General features: G+C 41.8%; 1 protein-coding gene across 1 annotated transcript in view; it reads left to right on the forward strand.

Moving 5' to 3' along the window:
* Positions 1–24910, forward strand: part of Mysm1 (Myb like, SWIRM and MPN domains 1) — an 82218-nt gene extending 57308 nt beyond the window's left edge. The window contains exon 23 of the transcript XR_013091798.1: positions 24854–24910. The gene's annotated coding sequence lies outside the window, so the exon portion shown is untranslated. The remainder of the gene's footprint in view (positions 1–24853) is intronic.
* The last annotated feature ends 1232 nt before the right edge of the window (positions 24911–26142 follow it).

Raw genomic sequence — 26142 nt, forward strand, 5'->3', positions numbered from 1 at the left:
CCAAAGCAATACCCAGAAATGGGGTTGACTTCCTCACTCCATCTTCAGTGATGACACACTCCATCTGTGCCAAGGGGCACATAGGACCAAGGGGCTTGGTCCTATCCCCTTCTCTGATCTGCCTTCACAGTTCCCAGAGACATTGATTCAATTCTTTAAACAATGTTTTTTGTTTATTTTTTTTAAGCACTGAGGATTGAACTCAGGGCCTGGCACATGCTACATACACACTCTATCACTGAGCTATGTCCCCAGCCCCTTTTATTTGTTTATTTTAAAATTTTGAGTTAGGGTCTCCCTAAGTTGCCCAGGCTGCCTCACATTTATGATCCTCCTGCCTCAGCCTTCCAAGTAGCTGGGAAAACAGGCAAGTGCTACCACCCCCTACTCTAACAGTGTTTTATTTTTAATTATTGTCAAACCTGGTTTAGCTGCTAAAGAGAACAAAGCAAAGTCCCTGTTTCCATAGAGCACATATTCTGGAGACAGAAGAAGACAGATAATGAGTAAACACATAAATATTTTTAGGGATTGGTAAGTGCTATGCACAAAGGTGGGAAAGAGCACTATATAAAAAACATATGGAACAGAATTCCAGAACAGTACTGTCTTAGATTGGGTTCCCTGGGGACACACTCTGAACGTGAAAGTGCACCTAGAAAGTTTACTGGAAAGCACTGTCTGGGGCAAGGACAGCAGGATTGGGCAGAAAAAGAAGCCCAACAATAATATGATTGTAACTAGCTCTCAGCCAATCCCAGAGTGAGCTCTGCAGTTGAGAGGACCCTTTAGAGTCGCTCATATCAAAGTAGACAGGAACAGGGGATTTATCCCTGTCCCTGAATCCACCTGGCACAGGCCCTGGTTATTGCTAGGAGTGATAGAGGCACTCCCTGTGGCCAAGGGCACTGCCCAGTGAGGAGCATTTTTTGGAGGCTTGAGTGTCCTATCTGCATAGTGGAAAATCCCTATCAATCCTGTCTGGTAGGGTTATTGGCAAATACCAAAGCATTATCTGACTAAGCGTCCATTCTCTGTCTTTACAAGCTAGAATAGTAATCACTTTACCAAAAATGTTGCTATGAGGATCAAAATGCTAAAATGCTGATAAATGACCATGTAGAAATATGCAAGAGATTAAATGAAAGAAGGCAATTTATACTGTGGGAAAGTACAGATTGTGTATAGGGGGAAATTGTATTGAACAATCGGAACTGATACGGAGAGACAAAACATATGAGGAAAAGAACAAGGAATTCAAGATGCATCCTATGATGCCATTTGCTTTTGGAAAAGATTTGTTTGTATCTCTATAGAAAGATGGATGGAAGGACATATTCTGGAGCATTAAGTGTGGATGCAGGAACAGATGCGGGGCTGGGACTAGTCTTGCTCAGATATGAGAAGATGAGCATAGAAAGGGATTGCAGATAGAAGAGGGGGATTGTATAGCAGTGCAGAAAACAAATTTGGGACTTCAGATTTACTCTAAAATTATAGCATATATAATATATATAATAAATATAAATATAATATTTATATATTATATAGTAAACATAAATATCTAAACAGTATATTTGCACATACTATATAAATGTAAATATATAGTATATTTACCATAAACATAAATATCTATTATTTTACTATACATTTATAGTATATATAAACATATTTATAATTTACTATAATTATATTATAATTCATAATTTACTATTCAGACTTGCTTTTTCTGGTGTTAGCAGCCTTGAGTTCAAATCATTGCTCTATCACTTACTAGTTCCAGTTAGTGGAACAACTTGCGCAGGTATTGTCTCTGAACCTGTTTCTTCATCTGTAAAATGGGGCTAATAGTACTCATCTGGAAGAGTTATTGTGAGATTGGACAGGAGCTTCAGACACACATTCGCATGTGTCACTGTCTGGGCAGGTACTTGACATTCCTTCCCTCTCTCCAGAAGGAGCAAGGAGTCAGAAGAACAGTTTCCCCGGCCCTAAATGCACACTCTAGCATCAGACAGCTCTCCACACAGGCTGGTGGCAGTCAATTCACCTAAAACTCTTGTAAATCAGTGGCTCACTTAGTTTTGAAACTTTTCCATCAAACTAATACATGCACATAGTTTTTGAAAGGAAAAAAAAAGTACCAGGAGGCTTATAATGAAACACAGCTGTCTATCTCCATTCCTTGATTGCAAATGCAGCTTCAGTTAAATAGTCACCTACGTGTTTCTAAACACTATGCTCATTTTACTATTTCCTATTTTATTAGCTACACATAATCTGTTGTCTTTCTATGGTGATCCAAGCATTTAGTATTCTTACAGCACCCTTTTCTCCCTCCACCGACCCTATATCATTATTCCTATTTAATTGGAAATTAGGGTTTATAGTATAACAACTGCATAAGTGGAATTCTTTGACTCTTCATCACATGCCATCTACCTGTCCTTTCATTATTCTTTTCTAATACTCTTCTTTATTTATCTCATCATCTCCTCTTAGTTTCCACCTGGGACGCCTCCAGGAATATGGCTTCCTTCTCTGAATGCCTGCCATATGGGGATTGTCTTTGTTCTCCTGGGTAGAATAGTCTATGGCTTAGATTTGCCCCCTAGTTTTGCTGTTGGAACCTATTCTTTAAAAAGGCACTTGAGATGTGTGTGTATAAGTTTTCTTTTTATATTATCCCCTGGATTTCATATGAGTCTGCAATTAGTCAATAGCAAGATCAGCTATGAACTTCACACCTCTGAAGTTAAACAGGTACAACCAAAAGGTTACATATTAATTTATTTACAACTGTGGACTGGAACAAAGGCCCTGTTCAAGGATATGAAATAAATAAGGCAGGTTTACTATATTCAAGATTTTTTGTTATTGTTGGGGGGAAAATAGGTAAAGAGGCAATGATGTGATGTGGCCAACATTTCTAAAGAAACAAAGAGCACTAAAAGAAGAAAAAAAGAAGAAGAAGACATAACACAGCTTAGGGAGCTCTTAGAGGACTTCCTAGAATTGGGACTACCTAACTTGAGCCTAAAATGAGACGACACGCTTATTTATTTACATATTATATTGCTACAAAATGGATCTAAGATATATCACAAAATTTTAATAGCTATTTTATATTAACATCTTTTGGGGCTCACCAACTCTGCTTGGATCCTCTTAGCCTTCTGCATTTCAAAACTTTCCCCATTAAAAGTGTTTGACCAATACTCAGCTGGTTCTTCATATGTGGTTACTGGACAGATGAATGTCAGATATAGCAAAAAAAAAGCGGGGGGGGGGGAACCTTTAATAAATGGTCTTAGGACAGCTTCCTATAAACACACACACACACACACACACACACACACACACATAAATAAATAAAATTAATTCCTTGCTTCACCTCATTTGCAAGATAAATTTCAGATAGACTAAAAAAAGATCTTTAAAAATTTTTGAAGACAGTACAAGATTATATCTTTATGACATCAAAGTATGGAAAGATTATTTAAATAAGTCATACTACATAAATCATAACACAGATTGAGAAAATGGACACTATCAAATGTAAAATTTCTGTTCCACAAAAGACAACAAAGACACAGAGAATTGCCAAAAATCTTGCCCACTGGACTTTGAAGTCACGTTAATTGATTTGACGGACTTTGATTCTTAATGTCCAGTGCGGTGATGCATACCTGTAATCTCAGCTATGAGGGAGACTGAGGCAATCACAAGTTCAAGTCCAAGCTGGGGAATTTAGCAAGACCCTGTCTCAAAATAAAAACAAAAATTTAAAAGGTCTGGAGATGTAGCTCAGTGGTAGAGCACCTCAGGTACAATCCCCAGTAGTACAAAACTAAATAAATAAAGTAATGTAACTTCTCTGAGTATAAGTTTCCTCTTCTATAAAAAGAAGATAGTATACTTTTGGCCTATTGAGTCATATGGAGATTGTAAAGCTCTTAGCAGAGTGCATAGTTCGTTGAGGTGCCTAGTATGCTAAGTGTTGGGGTGTTCAGGATTGATGAGCTGACCTGTTCAGCTTTACGTTGGAATCTGATCCTTGGAGGATCAGACTAATACAACCACTTTATAAGAATAAGGGACCAGCCAGCAAGTGGCTTGTCTTCAATTATGTGGGCATTTGTTAGGTGGCAGAGAAGCTGGGCTGCCACAGTGCCTGACCTACTCTTCTACAATGAATGTTTACTATTATTTTCTTCTTACTTGAGAGAGAAAATTTTCACTCTAAACATGGAAATAATATAAAAGAGAAATTAAAATTTAAAAATGAACTCTGGTCCCATCCTCCATCCTTCAACATCTTATAGTCAAATGAACAATGAACAAAGACTTAACTATAGGGTGATGAGTGCTATCACGGTTTTCTCTACCCTGACCTCTTATAGATCCAGAAGTAATGCCTCACGGCCAGAACTGCCATCTTCCAGTAATTCACCAAGATGATAAACACAAAGGCAAAGAGGAGAGGCCTTTTAGAAAACATGGAGTTGTTCCTTTGGCCACTTAGATGCGAATCTACAAGAAGGGGGATATTGTAGACATTAAGGGAATGGGTACTGCTCCGAAAGGAATGCCCCACACACGTTATCATGGCAAAACCGGGAGAGTCTAAAACGTTACCCAGCATGCAGTTGGCATTGTGGTGAATAAGCAAGTTAAGGGCAAGATTCTTGCCAAGAGAATTAATGTGTGTGTTGAGCACATGAAGCACTCTAAGAGCCGAGACAGCTTCCTGAAATGTGTGAAGGAAAATGATCAGAAAAAGAAGGAAGCCAAAGAGAAGGCTCCCTGGGTTCAGCTGAAGTGCCAGCCAGCTCCACCCAGAAAACCACATTGTGTGAGAACAAATGGAAAGGATCCTGAGCTGCTGGAACCTATTCTCTATGAGTTCATGGCATAATAAATGTAAATAAATAAATAAATGTCTGTGGACTATAAAACCAATATTCTTAATTGAAAGAAAAAAAAAGAGAGAAAAAGTAATGACAGATCCAGGTGTGGTGGTACACACCTGTATTCCCAGCTACTTGGAGGCTGAGGCAAGAGGATCACAAGTTGGAGACCAGCCTGGGCAACTCGGTGAAACCCTGTCTCTAAGTAATGTAAAAGGCTGGGATGTAGCTCAATGGTAGAGCATTTGCCTAGCAGGCACAAGACCCTGGGTTCAATCTGTAGCACTACAAAAAAAAAAAAAAAAAAAAAAAAAAAGTGGGGGTATGGGGAGAAAGGAAGAAGAAGAAAATCAACAGCACCCAGGTGAGTGTTGGCCTTCTATGTTGGTCCCACTCCTCAGAATTCTATCACAGCTCCCCTATTATTGATACGCCATCTCTTCCCGAGGGACCTCACCACGTCTATGGCTATGAGTGCCATGTCTATGCTGAAAATTCAAAAAAGGTTTATCTCTAGCCAAGTTCTTACACATCTACCTGAATGTTTAAATACTCTTTCAAACTTAATAAGATAGAAACTAACCCATCAATCTTTCTATATCCCTAAATAAATCTCTTCTCCACATTGACCCAGTTCAAAATGGCTCTCAACTCATTTGGGTTTTCTGATTACTAACAACTGAAACCCAGGATGATTTTTCATACTTCCCTCCCTATTCCTCAACAAATATTTATACTCTCATCAAAATACTTCTTAAATCTATCCAGTTCCTGCTAGCTCCTCCATAACCACGCCAGTCTAAATCATCGCCATCTCTCACTTTGACTTCCACTACAATCACCTTCAGAGGTCCCCTGAATCCCCCTTCGCCCCTCTTCCTTTCATGACTCTTCATCCACATCATTTTAAAATGCAAATCTGATTGAAATTTTCCTGCAGGAAATCCTTGATTGGCTTTCCACTGTACTTAAAAGTCTCAATCTCTTACCGTGGTCCTCAGGCCCTGGATCCTCTGGTCTCCCCCATCATAATGGCCTTGTCTCATCCTCTTTGCTCAGCTGTCTCCAGTGCCATAGGGCTCCTCTTGTCTTCCAAAAGACAGCAAGTTCTTCTGACTGTAGCTATGGCCACGTACTTGTCTCTCTGCCAACGCCTATGCCCAGTCGGCCAGTGTCACCCTTTCGGCCTTCTTTTTCAATGTCATTTTCCCTATTGCCCCTATCCAAATCAGATCATTACTGGCCTCTTTTTCTCCTTCCCCATACTTAACAATTTTTAAATATTTGTTTATTTTTCTGATCCTTGTGCATACTCATCTCACCTGAGAGAGTAAAGCTTCCATAAGGGTAAAAACTATGTCCATTTCATTCCCTGTTATTTCATTCCTTGCTATTATTCTTATATCCAACATAATTTAGTAAGCATGGCAAGGGCTTAGTTAACACCCTGGCTGCACTGGAGACTTTTTTAGTGTTTTATAAATACATAGATTTTAAGGCTTTGACACCTATTAATTGGAATCTTTTGGAGGTGGAGACTGAAACCTGCTTTTTTTTTTTTTCTTTTTTTAAAAAATACTCCACAAGTGATGCATTCCTATGTAGTTGGCCCAGTTCTGATGTTTGGAGAAAAGTGTCCAAGAATATAACCCAAAAGAGATGGGTTCCAATTCTTCTCTGTACATTTCTAAGGATGAGAGGGAGTTGGGAAAGTCATTTATTATCTTTATCCTTAGTTTCTTTTCCTGTAAATTTGGAGCAATAAAAATATCTTCTTCAAAGAGTAGCTGTGAGGTTCCAGCACACAATATATTTTAAAACACTTCATAAGCTACATATTGGAAAAACATGAGAATTTTTCACTTGTTAAAGATTACTCTTTAGCTGGGTGTGGTGGTGCATACTTGTCATTGAAGGGATAACAAATAAACAAGAAGCTGAGGTAGGAGAACCCCAAGTTTGAGGCCAGCCTCAGCAATTTAGTGAGACCCTGTTTCAGAAATTAAAAAAAATAAAAATGGATGAAGATGTAGTTCATGTAGTAACGTGCCCCTGAGTTCAGTCTCTAGTACCAGGAAGGAAGAAAGGAGGTGGGGAGGGAGGGAGAAAGGGAAGACCTCTCCTGTGTAGGGTTTACCTCATCATCTCTTGACAATCTAGTTGGAGCAGCCCTTTCTTCTCCAGTGAGATAGGATCCCTTATCCCTTTCTTTGCACTTCTAAAGAAGGACTAATGATAATAATTCACTGAGCTTTTCGGTTTTCCAAAGTTCAGGGCCATCATTACTTAGATACCATCATAACACACCCAGAGCCTCACCAGCCCATTTCCTGCTGGGGAGAAACTGAGCCCAGGCAGGAGCAACAATGCCCGTGGGAGGAAGAAATTTTCCTACAAGAGATCCTTATTGGCTTTCCTCCCTTCCGCTGCATGACACAGGCTGAGTCTGTGGAAAGTAACGAGGAAAGGCCACAATCAGGAACCGGGGGACCTCTGGGAAGTTTCTTCTGCTCTTCCCGTGCTAAATCGTTTGAAAACATCCTCAATTATTTTGAGCTAGGACAATATCAAGAGAGCCGGTTTCCCTAGCAGAGACATAATGAAAATAAAAATAAACTCTCAAACTGAAACAATGTGCTCTGTAATCTGTGAAAATCCTTTCGTCTCCCTGACTCTCAGGTACTGTGCATGTGGAACAGGTGGTGGGACCAGATGAAGGTATAAACAGGCACATGAAAGAACCCACCTGCCTGCAAGACAGCTACTGGGGGACACCTGGTTTGGGTTTTGGTGTGTAGAACCAACAATCACCCAGTCTCTCGTGCAGATACCTTGACTTGAGGCTTCCTCCCAGGTCATATCTTTCCTCCCTTCTCCATTCCTCCTAGACTGACCTAGTGAATCACATGAGTTCTCCAGGGAAATGGAACCAGTAGGATGTGTAGGTAGATGATAGATAGATAGATAGATAGACAGATGAAGAGGGATTTAGGGAATTAACTGACTCACATGATTATGTGGCAAGTCCCAAATCTGCAGGGTGGGTCACATGCTGGGACCCAGAGAAGAGCTGCTATTCAAGTCCTAAAGGTGTCTGCTGGTGGAAGTCCCTCTTGCTTGGGGGAGGTCAGGTTCATTCTCTTCAGGTTTTCCATTGATTGGATGAGGACTACTCCAGTAATAGAGGTCATCTGCTTTCCTCAAAGTCTACTGACGTAAATCTCATTAAAAATCCTCTCTCAGAAATATCCAGAATAATATGTGACCAAATCTCTGGGCACTCTGGCCCAGCTGAGTTGACGCAGAAAAATTAACCATCACACCTACTTCAGCCTCTCTTTATTCTCACCTGGACTATTTCCCCAGCTTCTAACAGGTCTGCCTGCTTTCTTTTGTGAATTTATTCCTCTATTTGTTCACTCGTCTGAGAATCAGCTAATGAAGTACCTTCTACGTGCCATGCATTGTTCTAGTGACTGGGGATGTGGCTATGACTAAGACTATATCTCTGCATTATTTGTGAAACGTACGTTGCTCCCTTTTCCATCCCTCCTAGACTGACCTAGTGCGTGAATTCATTTATTATCCAGTGTTTCAGAAGACTAAAACACTGGATAATAAATGAATGTCACATATAATTTGAGGTACTGGAAATATTAAGAGAAATAAAATTGGGTAAAGACACACAGAGTGGTATAGGGGAAATCTCTGTTTTATTTAGGGGAGTCAGGCAAGAGCCCTCTGATGAGGAATTTTTTAGTAGAAAGAAGTGAGGGTAGGGCCATGTGAACATTGGGTAGAATATCATTCTAACCAAGAGGAAATCATACATGCAAAGGTCTGGGGTGTACAGAAGCTTGGGGTATTGTAGGAATAGCAAAAGAAGACAGATGCGACTGCAATGGTCAGAGCAAGGGGGCGGGTGGGTGAAAACAGAAGGTGAGTTTAAAGAGCAGGTCTGAGCCAAGATCATGTAAGAAAAAAGAGGTTTTAAGGTTGGTCACGCAGCTTTTGGCTTGAGCAATAAAAAGGAAAAACAATGGTAATGCTTCCTGGTTGGGGACACAGGAAGAACAGGGACAAGGTGTAGAATTTCAAGAGTTCTGTTTCCACCAATTTTGATGGGCTGACCAGATAACCAAGGGCAGATATCAAGTAAGATACTAGATAAGTAACTCTGAAGCTGGAGAGAGGAATTTGGTGTTATCAGAAGTTATTTAAAGCTGTGGGGATGGATAGGTATGTGGGTCCATTTTTCTGGTGCTACTAACACAATAACATAGACTGAGTGAGTTATAGAGAAAATAGATTTGCTATTTTGGTTCATGGTTCTGAACGTGAATGGTCCAGGGGCCACAGGTGGTGATGGTCTCCTTGCTGGCAGAGTCCCAAGGTGGTGTAGGGCATCCCACAGAAGACATTGTGTGTGTGTGTGTGTGTGTGTGTGTGTGTGTGTGTGTGTCCTTGCTCCCTCTTCTTATAAAGTTACCAGGATTCATTCATAAGGGACCCACCCCAAAGATCTTATCTAGTCTAATTACGTCCCAAAGATCCCACATCTAGACCATAGTCAGATGAAGTTTACACCCTCTTGATGTCTCATGATGGGGATTAAATTTCAACACGATGCAAGACACACTCAAACCACATCCAAACCATACAGAGGGTAAAGATGAGATGGGGCAAGACGTGAGCAGATTGAGCCCTCCTTAGAGAACTGGCAGGGGGAGGGATCCAGAGCAGACTGAGAAGTGGGAACTGGGGAGATGAGAGGAAACCCGGGGAGGCGGGGCAGAGCCAGAAAGAAAGCCTCCTGAGAAAGTGAGATGTTCACTGTGGTGTACTGTGTCTTTCAGTAGGGGACTTAAATCTGTGAGTTTTCTGGTGAATACTGAAGTATTTGGACTTCTGTTTTATATCTTATTTTGTATTTCTATTTCCCATGCTCTGGTTTTTTTTTTTTTTTTTTTTTTTTGGCTTCTTTATTTCCCTACTGGTATAAATTCAATTTGTAACTGGCTTATAGGGAAATCTCAAATAGTTGAGTTTAAACATGATATGGTTTTATTGTTTCTAAGAGCTGCTTCTAAGCTACGCTGTGTTGATGCCCTTCTGCTGAGTAGTGGGTCCCTTAATGGCATCTGGCAGGATTACTTAATTTTCAACAACTTTTCGCTAATAGTACAGTTTAATTGTTCCTTAAAACTCAATTTTCTTTCATTATTTTTCCGAAAGACTTATTTTTCATTTTAAAGGTAATTTAATGGAAATTTTCAAACATGCACAAAACCATAAAAAAAATCCTACTTAATTTTAACTTTGATCTTGTACCAGGTGCAAAGCTCTCCACCTCTAAAGGCTGGATAAGGATGAGCAGGGGTCCTTTTGTTACCACCAGATGTGAAGATTGAACACCCAGGAAATGTGAAAACAAGTTTTATTTAAAGAAATTTAACACAAACTTCTCTGCAGAGAAAGAGGCCCAGAGATGGGTGTCCATGGGATGGGGGTGAACCTGTCCTTTTTATAATTTCCAGGTTTCTTACATTTCATGTCCCCTCCCTTTATCCCACCCATATGGTAAAAAGGCGAGAAAGGGACAATTCTGGGGGAGCCACCCAGGCAATACTCAATAATTCGCTGCTAAGAGGGATAATCTCCCCCCTCCCCCCCCCCCGCCCCCAGGCAGGTGACTTTTTGTTGTGGGTTAGGGGAGGGAAAAATGTCTGGAAGGTATTAACATTCAAAAATCCCTGAAGCAGGTGACTTTGGCCGAGGGATGGGGGGGATGTGTCCTGAAGGTATTAGCATTCCATTTCCCTCAGAACCAGCGTCCACCTTCCCAACTCCATTCACCTTCCATCTTCCCAACCCACGCAGATTCATCTCTGTACACTAACTGCCTGATCTTTTTTCTTGCTTCACTATCATGCCCTGTGGTCAAGGGGTCATTAAGAGATGCCTCTTGGGGGCACTCCTGTCCCCTTTGGAGATTAAGTCAAGTCTCCAGCCCCACCCCACATTGGCATGTCATGATCTCTTCTGATGCCTGTTCATCCTCCCCTCCTCTTTCCTCTGCTTGGAAAGGTCTCAGCCCATTCCTGTCAATATTATCCCTGAAAGCACCTTCCTTGCCTCTTAGGCACTGCCAGGAGGGGCCAGGGCCTCCATCAGTCCAGACTGGCAGCACCCACTCCCATCTCTTTCTAGTTTCCTTTCTTTGCTTCCCTCCCCCATCCCATATCCTATTTCTAATTGCATTATATCCTGTTTATTTATTCATTTACCCCTCTATTTATTTAGTGGATAAACAGATGAGTGCCTACTATGGATCAGACACAGGCAAAAAGTGGTCAGCAGGCAGGTGTGCTTTCTGCGTTTCTGCTCACAGTCTAGCAGGAAAGAGACATTGCGCACCTAAGGATGCTGAACAGTGATGTTGCACTATACGTTTTTGCAGACATATGTACTCATCTTTTATATTCAGTTTAATCTCACCGCCAGGCAGTCTGTCTACCTTCTCCAGGTTGAGCTAAGTGACTTCCTGTGTGCTCTATTAACATGCCACAGTCTCTCCCATAGTCCTTTGCACATTATAGTCTGTTTGTATGCCTGTGTGAACCACAGGCATTGAAAACACCTGAGCAGCAGGTGTTGTCTCAATTCTATCTCATGCTCCAGCTCAGTTCTTGGTACATAGTGGATCGCAATGAAAACTAAATAGAAGACCAGCTAAAATGATCACTTTCCTTATAGGGCCCTTCCAAGCATAATTTCTAAAAAATAATGCTTCTAAACAATTTGAGAAATAGGTCCAAAGTAAAGACACAAGCCAAAAGTCACCTTGACTACTAAGAGATACCATGTTGGAAGATGCAGCTTAGTTTGAGGCTGAATGAGTCTGCAGGGAACCATAGCATTAGGCAGATGCCCACCCAGGGGAGGGGAGAATCACCCAGGGAAGAAGAACAGTGGATCCTATATTCTTTGTGGGCAGGCTTGCTTTCAAGAGGAAGATGGGGAGAGCTGAACAGAGCATGCCCAGTTATTCCCCCTATGTTACCTAAGAGAAATTACCCCACCTTTTCAAAGGCCAGAGTCAGGGGAGGGACGCCCTGAGTGCAACACTAATTTGGTTCCTTCACAGGAAGGAAACACCAGGCATTGGCAAGAAATGTTCCCCCATTATCGACTCCATTGTGCCCAGCATGTGCTAGACCCTTTTCCCTGTGTCAGGCTATTTCATCTTTACACCGAAGCAGAGAGAAGGAGGGTCATGCGAATTTTATGGAAAAGGAAGCCAAGGTTCGTAATGGCTAAGTCACTTATCCAAGATTACAAACTGAGGAAGTGGTAGAGTCTGAATTCAGTTGTATTATTAATAATTATAGTTGAGATTTAGTTAGGTGCTTATTATATGGTAGACATGGGGATAAGCACATTAATCCCCACAACAATCTTATGGAGTAGGTTGTGGGTTTTATTCTTTTTTATAGGCTGATCTCACATAGCTCTCACCTGGGATTTAACCCAGGGATTTGTCCCTTGAAACCTTATCTTTCAACCATTTGCCCCTTGCCTCCAGACTCTATCATTCCTGCCTCAGGTAAAATATGTAAAAAATGCACAAACACTGCCACACCACAGGGAGCAGGTTTGTATCCTCCAGCAAAAGGATTTCTAGGACACAGATAGCATCTCCAAGGTCTGGGTTTGAATCTTGTCACTTGTCAGCTGTAGGATTCTGACAAGTGGGTCTGCCTTTGTCACCTGCCAAGGGGAAATCATAATAACTCCATCAGGGAAAAAAATGACTGACAGGAGACAAGCAGACCTGCTTCCTCACTGGCAGAACAAGACAGAAAGATTCCATGAGGTAACCTCTCAAGGGTCTCAGGAAAGAAGCGGAAGGAGGTTTATCTTGTGCCTTTGAAGGGCTGGTTCCTCTCTGGGTGTTTGTTTTGGCCCAGTGAGGCTGCTCTCCAGTGCCTGACCCCAGGCTAAGACTGGAAGGGACACTAGGGTCCCTTAGGGGTGACACTTGGGTGCCATGATGGTAGAGAACACAGAGCAACCCTGAGCTGGGGTAGGGCGGGGTTTCTGAGGGTTACTGGGGAAGAGGCCTAATTGCTTCTGAGAACAGGGGAGAGCCACTACCCCCCTCAACAAACCTGAAAGGCGAGTATGATCTTGCATTTCAGAGAAGTGAAGATAAAGGAACCAAGCAAACAAAACAGGCAATGGGAGGAAGTGAGTAGGATCTGGGCAGTGAAGGAGTGGAGAGGAAGGGTGAGGGAATCCTTTCCCCCCTTGCAGGTGGCCCATTCCACCTCAGATGGGTCTGGGTGGGAGGAGAGAGGTGAATTTTGGATGTTGGCAGCCTGGGTCCAAAGCTGGTACTGTCATGCCCAAGGTAAAGGCTGCGTGAGTCCCAGAGCTGACTGGGAGGAGGGGAGTCTGGGATTCAGGCCCATCTGGCCTCTGCTCCAGTGGGGTCTCTTTCCCCCCATTTGTTGTCACTGGCAAAAGCAACTTCAGCATCACCAAGATTTTTGCTGACAATGAGGAATTTCAGCACCTCATCTCACTCCTGACCCCTGGCCAAGCTAAAATCTGCATTTTAGCAAGACCCCCCCCTTAGGGTTTCTTCCACAAGAATCCCACCTTTGGGAAAATTAGCTGGGGGCATGACACTTAGCTCTGCGCTTCCCTGAGCCTCGGTTTCCTTCTCAGGAAAATGAAGATACTCTGCTCAATCAGTTGTGTATAAACTGCGATCCTAAGAGTTCTGGGAGTATTACTCAGAATCTGCACCAAGTCAGGTTCAGGTAGGAAAGAGAAATAGGTCCAAACAGAGCAGCTGAGTTTTCATCCATTTTGCATAGTAGCCTTCTTCATGAGACTTTCTCCAAGCGTGTGGGGGGTGAGAGAGAGAGAATTTTGAAAGCTCTATTGCTGAGTATTCTCTGAGGTCTCATCCAGGGAGCAGAGACTGACTCCAGGCTTGATTCTCATGACTTGGGATTTATTAAGTGGGGCACTAAGCACATATTTGAATGCCATGGTGCCATTTCTGAGAGACATGCCCTGATATCTGCTTGTAATATCCATTTTGTCCACTGCAGGGAAACAGACAGTAATGAGTTTGTCCATGGCAGAAAGCCCCAAGTCCATTCAATTCCTTTATGCAGTGGCAGAGCTGTGGGTTTAGCTGGACTCCTGACTGCCCAGAACAAGGTCACGTATCCCAGCCTCCCTGGCAGCCAAGTGAGGCTGTCTGCCTAAATACTGACCAAGACAGATAAATGGAACTTTTGGGCACCATCGGTGGGTCAGACAGTTAAGAAGTGTTCCCTCCCCTTCTCCAGATCTTCCTTCCCACTGGACAGAGCACAGACAAGGTGATGAGCAATCTGGGTCATGTGAGCAAGGGAAATACCCCAAGGAGGGTGGGGACACAATAGCAGGGAGTCTGACACACAAGCCCTGGATTGCTTCCACACAGGTTGCCACATAAGTGAAAAATAAATCCTGGTCTCGTTTAAGCCACTTTTTATATGGGTTAGAATAACTGAAAACATGTACACACACACACACACACACACACACACACACACAAACACAGAGGCACACAGGGAGTAAAAGTGGGAGTAGAAAGCCCAGCAAGGAGCTCTTGACATAGTCCAGGCAAAGACATAGTGGTTTGGAAGCAGGTGGCAGCTGTGGAATCAGGGTGAAAATCAGGTAATGAAGATATTGCAAAAACACAAGTGATGGAATTTGCTGCTGGAGTGAATGTGAGCTAGGAGAAAGGGAGAAAGTCATGGGTGATTCTAAGACTTGAAAAACTATCTGGAGAAGATGAAGGGAGGAGCTTGGAGGGAATCGGAAATCAGGAATCCTTTTTGGAAATGTTGATTTAAGATGCCAAGTGGACACCCACGTCTTGCTTGGGCACTTGGGTTCAAGCATGGATTTCAGGGGAGAAGGAATTAAGTACCAAGAAACAAAACAACACCAACAAAATTTTAAAAGCCATGAAATGAAATTCTTCTCCCAAGGCCATTTGGGCAAAGGTGTAGGGAACTTAAAATAGAATTTCGTAGTGAAAATATGACCAACCTGCTGTCTTGTCATTTTCCAAAATTGCAATCTGACCTTTAATTAGCTGGCTCTACAGAGAACAGGCACTGGGAAACCCATGGACAAATTACTGCTCTGCACACTTTGGAAAATGAGTCCAAACAGTTCAGAGTTCTTGAGGTATATAATTACCTTCTGAGAAAGCTTTCCAAAAGGGCAAATTGCATTTGGGTAAATTGGGAAGTTGAGGAACTGGATTTTCAATTCAAAAGGCAAAATGGAAAGAGGGTTAGAAGATCTGGCTTGGAGTCCTGGATTCTCTATACAAGAACCTGATGATACGAGACAAGTCATCTAATATTCATCTATCCACCATAGGAACAGAGCATCTACAGTGTAGTTTCCTTCCTCTTAAATCTCCAGCATCCCCATATCATGTGGTTATGTCATAATGCCTATTGCCCAAGAAAGAAAAGTGGAGAACATAGAAAGCTATAAAATGCAAATAAAAGGGAAGATAAGAAATAAAGGGACATCTTTACAGGCAGAAAAAAAAAAAAGAAATCTCTTTTGCCACTAGGATTTGAGGCAGTGGAGACAAAAACGTACAGAGTCCAAGCAAAGGGTGTCATCTTTGAAGCAGGAGCTATTCTGTGAGCAAGGATTGGGGACAACAGTGCAAAACAGTCTGCTTTTTGCTTCTCAGGGGCCCAGCTCTAGAAAATTCCAAATTCTAGATTCAGCACGGCACCATATTCACAACAACATGAAAGTGCTTGAAGGTTATGTCAGAGAAGCTGCACACCAACTTGGGGTACAGAAACAACATTTCTAGAAGGTCCAGGGTTGGGGAAATAGAAGGACAGAATAGGGACCTCACAATTAGAGGGTAAAACAGGGATGAAGTCTTCAGGATCAGGGGCCACAGATGGCTGGAGGATATCAAGAGGATTTCAGGAATTATGAACTCCTCAATAGACATCCACTCAGGGTACCAAAGGACCAAGCCAACCCTTGCTAACCCTTTGGAGTACACTGAGAACTAAGCAAACTCAGACTTGAGTTCCTCCCCCATCTGAACTCTCCTTTCTACCATTCCCATGACCATGGGAAAGCAGAAACTCACTCCTGCTTCCTGATATCATCTTGGGAAAGAAGGAAAGGAAAAGGCTTTAAAATGAGGAGAGAAACTGTATTGATACAAGGCTCAAGTCTGAATCAAACCAAAACCTCAATATAATTGAATTAGATAGAATCCAGAACAAACTACATTGCCTTTAAGCGGAAAGTTGAAGGATTATTTCCTACTATTAGTAGGAATGAGGATGTAAGAACAGTCGGTCAGTTATTGCCAAAGAAATTTAAGGTATTTTCCACATTAGAGTTGTGTGCAAATTTTACATTGTTATAAAGCTTTTGCATATTCATTCCTCCATTCATTTCACAATCATTTCCTGGGCACTTATTTTCTGCTAGGCACTGAGAGATAGATAAATTATTTCTGTTCTCAAGAATCCTAGAAGTTGAGGTAGGAGGCTTTTCCTGCCATCCCAGTGCAAGGTAAGAGGTGATATAGTAGAGACAAGCCCAGGTGACTGCGAGAGGCCAGAAGAAAAGCAAAGGGCCCCCAACCCTGCCAGGGTGGACAGGCCTGAGGGACTTACTAGAGGGGTTGATGCCCCTGAGTCTCTAGAATGAGTAGGAGTCAGTCAGATGGAATAGGAGTGACTGTCAGGAATGGTGGTATTCATTCCTGTGTTCAAGTATTTATTTAACTATTACTGAAGGATACTTATTAAGTACAGCAACTGGTCCAAGCAGTGGAGACACAGCCGTGAACAACACAGCTGAGATCTCTGCCTTTGTGGCATTTATATTCCAGCAATAAAGAAGTGACAGAATAAACATGTAATACAATATCAGGGGAAAATTCAATGATAAAAAAAATAAAGTTGAGTAAGAAGACAAAGGGAGACAATAGGAGGAGGTGAGAAAGAGGCCAGGGCCTCTCTTGCACAGAATGCAAAACTGGAAGTGAAGATCATTAGAAATAACAGCCCTAAGCCCTGGGACCACCTGGAGAACAGGATTCAAGATAAAGGAAACAGCAAGTGCAAAAGTGCTAAGTCTAGAATTTCCTTCAAGTTCAAGAAACAGCCAAGAGGTTGGAGCACAGAGGATGCTGAGGGTAGTGAAGATACTCTGTGATACCATATGGTAGACATGGGCCATTACACATTTGTCCAGACCCTTAGGACACGCAACACCAAGAGGGAACTCTAATTTCAATTATGGACTTTGGGTAATAATGACGGGTCAATGTAGATTCATCATTTGTAACAAATGTACAATTTGGTGGGCAATGTTCACAATGGGGGAGGTGATGCATGTGTAGGTCAGGAGAGTATTTGGGAAATCCCTGCACCTTCTTCTCCATTTTGCTGTGAACCCAAAACTTCTCTAAAATAGTCTTCAAAAAGAAAGGGAAATAAAAGAGAAAAGGCACATTCAGGAGACCAATGGCTAACGTGGAACCGCGGGAAGAAAGAGAGGTGGGAAATGAGGTTGGAGTGTTGTCTGAGCCAGTTCAGACAGAGACATGCTTAGGAGTCTGGATTTTTCCTCTGCATGCAAGGCATCCTTGAAGCCAATGAGGTAGCAGGGCCTGAGAGAGTAAGGGGGACCAGAGGACTTGCAAATAGTTTGGTATGACTGGACTGTGAAATGCACAGTAGAGATCATGTTGGAATGGGCCAGATCATGTTTGAATGAAGCTGTAAGGCTTCATTCAAAAGACCTGGGTAAGGAAGAGCTCAACTTGGCTGATAAAGCTGGAATTTATCCTGAGTGCAGTGGAAGCAAATGAAGAACTTCAAGGAGGTTAAATATTAAATTGGTGTAATCAGATTAAGTTTTTGGAAAAATGATTTTTGGGCATTTTGGGGGATGGATTAGAAGTACAGAGGAGTATTATAGGATAGAGGAAGGAAGAAAAGAGGATGGAAACCAATCTGAGAGACTCATGTCATCATCCAGGGAGAACTGATGATAACTGAGCAGGCGCAGTGAAACTGGGTATGAAGAAGAGGGCTGGGAAGACATGGAGGTAGAACCAAAGCTTGCCCAAGGGAGGAGGTCTCTGATTCTATTCTCTCTCCAATGATGATGGCCATTCCCATGGACTTAAACACTCTGTCTCATCTCTGAGCTCTCATGTCCAGCTGCCTCTTTGGCTTCCCCACCACCTCATGGATATCCCAGGCTTAGGGATATCCTTTTCTGGTCTTCCTCAGCATAGGACAGCACCATCCACACAGCTGAGTATACCAGACCTAAGGAGTCAACATACCTTTCCTCTGTCCCCATAGCCACTTCACTCAACTCCTAAAATTCTAAAATGCATTTTGAATCTGTTCATATCTTACTAGATCCACTGTCACCACCTTAACCACTACCAGTTGCTATCCTCTCTTCTCCAAACTGTAAGTCCAAGAAGGAAATGAAGATGATCAATGGAAAAAAATCAATGTTTCAATTACATTTATTATATCACATCATTTGTAATTTGTTTGTGTTTTTTCATGATGTATATTATATATATATGGCATTATTGATAATTGACACAGTGGGCACCCACTATCAACCAGGCACTATTCTAAGCACTATTCATTCATTGACTCATGGAATTGTCCCAATAACTTGATGAAATTGCTAGTGTTGTTATATTTATTTTGCAAGATAGAAAACAGAAGCACAGAAAGTTCAAATGCCACAAAGTCATTCAGCTAATAGCAGCTATGGAAGAAATGGGCTACATTCATGGTCCTTCAAGAAGGGATCTCTTGTCCTGTGGTGAGGAGGTGGAAGCTGTGTGTTCTCTGGTAAACCTTAGCTCCTTCCAGTTCAGCCCCAGCCATATGGTGGGACAGATGGTGGAAGGAAGGCTGAGGTACTTCCACCCAGAATGGGACTCCTCTGGTGGCTTGTTCCTAGGCTGACAGACTTTGCTTTATCTGCTGTGTAGTCTCTCCTTTTTCTGCCCAATCCTGCTTTTTCCCTCTTCTTTTTACAAGTTCACTCCTTGTAATGTCTTGGTCCTAACTATGATTCTGTGTCTTCTTTCCAGTAGGTCCAGATAATGGTGGCAGAGCCAGGAACCCAAACCTGGGCACTTTAGATGACTCTTCTGTGCATCCTAGCATACCCTGTCCCTCCTTCTGTCTTTGCAGTTGTTAGACTGTGTTGACATTTTAGTAAGGTGTGTGTGTGTGTGTGTGTAGAACAGAATCTGCCAATTTAATAAAGCATGCAATTTTAAAACACAAAATTCAGTGGTATTAATTGCATTCAAACTGTCATCCCCTTCTATTTCCAAAACTTTTTCATTACCACAAACTATAGCAACCGTCTCCACCATTTATTACCTGAACTGTTTCATTATCTCAAACAGAAACTTTATAACCAATAAGCAATGACCTGAATCTGTTTTTCAGACACCACAAGTAAACTGAGCTCTCTCGGGGCAGCAATTCCAGCTTAACTTCTTTCTATTCATGGCATCTTAGTAGTATGTGGCATTTACTAGGCACCCAAGAGATTGCTTATTAATCTGAAGCATTACAAGAAAATTTCTACTGGGATAAGTTGGAAAGACTTCTTGGAAGAGGTGACATTTCATTAGAATTTTAAAAGTTGAATAAGATCTCAGTAATGGTGAGGAGGAAGGGGTGTTCTAGGCCCAGAAACAGTAGGGAAAGGACAGATGCTGCTGTCAACCCAAAGTCAAGGTTTTCCTACCAGAACTATAGTTTCTGTTTAAAGTACACAGTGCATTAATAAAACACCCACACCTAGCTTCACATTCAGATCAAGGCAACAATTTGACATTTGTGATTAATGAAATGTAAGCAAAAGTCTAATGGGGATTCTAGGGCGGGCTCACATATCTGATGTAAGTGCGGCCACTTACTCTTTTTTTCCCTTTTATCACTTGTCTGGAATGTAGATGTTGTGACTGGAGTGACACTACAACCATGAAGCAGGTGCCAAAAAAAATGGTGGAGTCCTTGGCCCTGATGTTTTTGAGTCATGGACCTAGCAACTATAAACTTCTGTGTGAGTGTGTGTGTAATTTCTAATTGTAAAGTATAGCTGGATTGCTTTGTTACTAGCAGTTAATCCAGTCCAAACTGATGCAAGGGTACAAGGGTGTGAAGGTTCATATATGAAACTAAGATGTGAGAGACAGATTGAACAAAATAATATCCTAACAGAGTAAACAGACGGAGTACTTCCTGAGCACCTAGGCACCCAGGAGAGTGCTTATTAGTTTGCTTATCCAGGAATTTCCAGCCTGGATGTTCTGAGCGCTATGGCTGTTGTAGACATAGAATGAAGAAAATCCCATTTAGGGTAACTTGGATAAATCTCCTAAAGAGATAAATAAAAGAATAAAGACAACTGGGGTCTTAGGGCCTGGTCAGATATTTTCTTGCCCTCCATGGGAAAAGAGAATCTGCTTCTATAGTCAGAAAATTTAGAGGTGGAAATTGTCAAGAATAGTCTGAACTCAGGTTGGAAGTCAGAGATGTACCAATGAAGAGGAAAGAGATAAATTTATGAGTAATATGGTATAGTAAACGTTGAAATGAAATATAAAAATGAAACAACAATAACATGTAGAATAGAAATACATGATAATGATAGCATATATGTGATGGGACAATAGGAGAAAAACCTTCTGATGTCCAACGCCTACTTGCTTCCAGTTACATTGTGACAAAACTGCAGAAATGGAGAAGTCTTAAAAGAAGCCTTTGGATGATTAGGGGAAGTTCTCCTTCATTGAAGAATCCTAGATAACAAGTGCAGACAGAAGGGTTGAAAAGAAAATTATCATTTTGCAACTCCCTAATGAAATAATGCATCTAGTTAACAAGCATCAGTGACATTGAAAAATAAAATCAGATGAGAACTTGATGGATGCTGAGAGCTGTTGCCAAGTAGGAATGACACATGGCAATTTCTTTGTCAGCCTACCCATTGTTGCTTAGAGGAAGGACTCTTCATATTGGACCCAGGTCATTTGCAGTGACATTGCATGTAAGGTGACCTTGCTCAAGGACCAGGGCGGATCCGGGTTTAGGGCTCTCCTTGGGTTTAGGGCGGTTCCAGGTTTAAGGTGTACCCTGCTGGGAATAGGGCGTATCCTGCTGCCTCAGGTGTGCCCACTCCTAGAGTTCCCGTTGAGTTCTCATAGGATTCAGAGAGTATTTGGGATCCAGAACGTGGAATTTGGCCAAGAACGTGGATTTTGCCCAGAATGTGTTTGTAGAGTGCCGGTGTGAGTTCGGGAATAAAGAATTGCTGTTTGAATCTATAAGGCTGTGAGTGGCTCATGATTTTGTGCCCAGCCAGACTGCGGCAGATGGAGAACTTGATGATGGATCAGTAAGGCTGAAACACCTGAACCCACAGATCAACCTTAATACCACTAAAAGTCAAACCACCAGACAGCATCTGACTCCTAATGAGATGCTCTAGGAAATACATCGAGGTCACTTAGAAACCATCCTGTCTTCCTCCCATTCCCTTGCCCCAAAGAGATACTAAAATCCTAATCTCAGGAAGCCTCTAGGTCCTACTACCAACTGACAGGAAGTATGGAGGAGAGGGAAATGAGACAATTGGCCCAGTCCAGAATGCAGGAAAATTCTACAAGAAAAATGATCTCATACATTCCTGGGAGTCCCAGCAGGAAACAGATGGCACAATTCAAATTAGGTTAATTTGGTTAACGAAAGGACTGTTTTCAAAAAAATTTGGGTGGAATGTAGGGGAGCCACCAGAGGAAAAAGAGTTGCAGAGAACCCGGGAGCCAATTATAGCTCAAGAGACATTCTCTCTCTGTGGACAAAGGGAGGTGGAAAGGAAACCTCTACTGTAATGAGGGTACACAGGGAGAAAGGCAGGGTGAGGAAGGAAGGGAGACAAGGAGAAGGAAGACTATGTGGAGAGGATCTCATTACAGGGCTGCAATCATCCACTGAAGGACAACAAGGTCATTCAGGGTCACTGTGTGCATACTGTCACAGTATTTGGAATAAAATAGAGAGAAACAAAAGTTTAATTTATATACCAAAAAATTAAGAATGTCTTTGTTTTAACTAAAAGTATTTCAGCATGAAATTGAGTACGGTTATCTGATGTATTTAAATCCAGGACTAACACTATAGGTACCACCTGCTGTTCCTGTGTCCCATCTTGGCTTTTCATCTACTCTCCACCTATTAGGCACCGTGTTTGAAAATGATGGATCTGGTCCTGGGGTTAACCTGATTGAAACCTTTCAGTTGCCCTTTCAGTAGAGATTTCCAGGCTGACTCATAAGGCTCTCCATAATCCAGCCCTTTCTTGCCTAGCCAGTTCTTCTTGCTTAGAGTGGCACTACCCTTGTCACGATGGACATCCTTGGATTGCTACCAGTTTTTTTCCTAGTGGACATTCACCTGTTGTCTGTAAGTTGTCAGTTGCAGAAATCAAAATCCACTCTTACTTATATTAAGCAGAAAGGGATTTATTTCTTACAACATATTAAATGGCTTCAGAGCTGCAGACAGTTCTAACCACCCATGTCATCTTTACAGAAAAAAAGGAAGAGGGGCTGGGATTGTGGCTCAGTGGTAGAGCACTTGCCTAGTATGTGTGAGGCATTGGGTTTGATTTCAACACCACATAAAAATAAATAAATAAAATAAAGATATTGTGTTCATCTACAACTGAAAAAAAAAGGGAGAGTAAAACACAGTGACCCTGAATGTCCTTATGTGTTCCCTAAAACCTAGCCAAAGTAAGGGAATGATGAGCGTAAGCCTGGTCCAAAATGTCCAGATACCTGTTTTATTTTTTTGTCTACATTTTTATTGGTGCATTATAGTTGTACATATGGTGGGATTAATCACCTTTCATACATTCATACAATATAAGAATAAAACTTGGCCAATATCATTCCCCAGTATTTCCCATTTTTCTACCCTCCTCCCTTGCCCTGGCCTGTTTCCTTATCTCCCTTCAATTTTCATGAGATCCCTCCAACTTTATTTCCCTTTTTCTTCTCTAGCTTTCACATATGAGAGAGACACACAATTCCTGACCTTCTGAGTTTGGCTTATTTTGCTTAACATAATGTTCTCAAGTTCTATTCTTTTTCCTGCAAATGACATTATTGCATTCTTCTTTATGGCTGAGTAAAATTCCACTGTGTATATATACCACATTTTCTTTATCCATTCATCCATTGATGGACACCTAGACAAGTTCCAGAGTCTGGTTATTGTGAATTGTGCTGTTATACACATGGGTATGCCTATATCGCTATAGTACAATGACTTTAATTTATTAGAATAAACACCAAAGAGTGGGTCATATGGTGGCTCCATTCCTAGTCTTTTGAGAACACTCCATACTGATTTCCATAATGGTTGTGCTAATTTACAATCCCACCAACAGTGTAAAAGTGTTTGCTTTTTTCCACATCCTCTCCAGTGTTTATTATTATATGTATTCTTGATGGCTGCCATTCTGACTGGTATGGGATGGCATCTCATTGTAGTTTTGATTTACATTTCCCTAATTGCTAGTGATGTTGAACATTTTTTTCCTTTTGGGAGGAGGGCATTTGTATTTCTTCTTTTGAGAAGTATCTGTTGAATCATTTGTCCATTTATTAATTGGATTATTTGGTTTTTGTTTTTTTGGTGTTATGTTTTTTTTTAGTTCCTTATATAGTCAAGATATTAATCCTCTGTCAAAAGAGAGCTATCCAAGATTTTCTCCCAATAGGTTTTGTCTTCACATTCTGAATTGTTTTCTTTGCCGTGAAGAAGCTTTTTAATTTGATACCAACCCATTTATTAACTCTTGCTATTATTTTCTAAATTTTAGGGGCCCTATTGAGAAAGTCATTGCCTGTGTCTATAATAATGAGAGTTGACCCTTCATTTTTTTCTAGGAGTTGCATAATTTCTGGTCTAATTCCTAGGTCTTTGGTCCATTTTGAGTTGATTTTTGTGCAGGGTGAGAGATGAAGTTCTGGTTTCATTCTTTTACATATGGATAACCAGTTTCCCCAGAACCATTTTGTTAAATAGGCTGTCTTTTCTCCAATGTATATTTTTGGCACCTTTGTCAAGGATCAGATGACTACAGATACATATTATCTTGAAGGACACTGACTTTCTTGAATGCTTACTAAGAACTAGGGCAAATGTTATTGTTTAGATGTGAAATGACCCCCAAAAGCTCATGTATGAGACAATGCAAGAGGTTTAGAAGTGAAATGTTTGGGTTATAAGAGTCTTAACCCAATCAGTGAATTAATTCCCTGATAGTAATTAACTGAGTGGTTAACCATAGGCAGGCAGTAAGGTATGGTTGGAGGAAGTAGGTTCTGGGGGGGGGGGTGTCTTTGGGGTTTATATTTTATCTTTGCTGAGCAGAGATCTCTCTCTCTGCTTCCTGATACAATGTTCCAGATGCTTTCCTCTGCCCCATTCTTCTGTCATGATGCTCTGTCTCACCTAGGGCCCCAAGGAATGGAGCTGGCTATCTATGGACCGAGAGTTCTGAAACCATGAGCCCCCAAATAAACTTTTCCTGCTTAAAATTGTTTTTTGTCAGGTCTTTGGGTCACAGCAATGAAAAAGCTGACTAAAACCGGAAGTTGGTGTTATCTGTAGAAAGCTTCTTTCTTACATGTCCACCAGGACAGTTGCTCTTTGGGATGCTGGTCTTACAAGAAAGCAAGTTAATGTGCTGATGTCACTGCTTCTGCAGCCCAACATATAAAATCCCTTTTTCAGAGGCCACTGGCACAGAACTGAGGAAAGAATATGTGTCACTCATCCAGCCAGCTGATACTGAACAAAATACTGTGAGGCAGAGGAGGCACTGCCTGGTGAAGCACCATGAGGGATGGAGGTGCTACCGTTCAGCCTGTTGCTGTCATCACGGAACTCTTCTTGGAGGAGTCTCTGATCTCTTGTAAGCTTTCCCCCATATGTCATGTCTTGCACACCATTCTGGACACTTTTTTTTTTTGGTTGTTCAGCAACCTGCCCCACTTCCCTGATACAATTAGACTGTGAATGTGACGTAACCAGAGGGGCTTTTGCCTTTTCTGCTACCATGGAGCTGACAGCCAGAGTGGGAAGCTGCTACAATTGCTGTCTGACAGGATCAGGAAATTACCCAAATCAGCAACAACCACAACATAGAGGCTATAATGACCAGGAATCTACCACAACCAAGAGGAGCCTCAGGAAGGCCAGACCTCCACCCATGCAGTGCTCCTTGGCCAGCAAAAGCCACAGAAGGAGGAGGTAAGGCCACTTGGTCACTCCCATCTTCCAAATCCTGCTGGAGTGCACCTGATGGGTGGAGGTCACTCACCAGAGTTTGTACTACAAACTAGCTTTCCAGGCTAGACAACCTTGAAGTAGGCTGGAATAGATATCAGTGCCTATAGACCACACCTGCCATAGCCTGAAACACTGCTCTTCCTCTTCTCTTGGCCGGGTAGTGCTCATCCTTAGGTCTTGGGTTAGATTTCTCTTGCTGAAGAAGGTATTCCCTGACCTTCATTCTGCTCAGAGTGCCACATCATCCCCAGTCCTAGCTGAGAACACCCACCATATCACTCTATGATTTCCATTATAATAGACTCACCTTTCTCCAAGACCTTGGTCCTTCTTCCCTGCTAAGCTCCATGAGGGCAGGGACTATATCTATCTTGTATCTTCAATTCCCTGAGTGGTGCCTGGAACATTGGGTTCTCTTTATGTGGAATGAATGTGTTGAATGAATACATTAATGCACAAATGAGAGAATGGAGACGAGTATCTTGGGAACAGCATGAAATAAGGCAATATAGATAATCAGTTGGAGGAAAGCTCCTCTGACATGGGAGATGATTGCAATCTTCATTATTTATTTTGCAGAATAGCTACCCAACATTGCTGACAGATCTTGACATAATCTGGAAGAGTCCATCACATTCTAAGAAGTGAATGAAAAAGTGAAAAGAAGACTTTCCTCAGTAGGATGATAGGAAATTCACTTTTTAGCAGAACAGAGTTTCCACTCATTGCTC

Source organism: Callospermophilus lateralis, chromosome 7, assembly GCF_048772815.1.
Source record: "Callospermophilus lateralis isolate mCalLat2 chromosome 7, mCalLat2.hap1, whole genome shotgun sequence".
NCBI classification, from domain to species: domain Eukaryota; kingdom Metazoa; phylum Chordata; class Mammalia; order Rodentia; family Sciuridae; genus Callospermophilus; species Callospermophilus lateralis.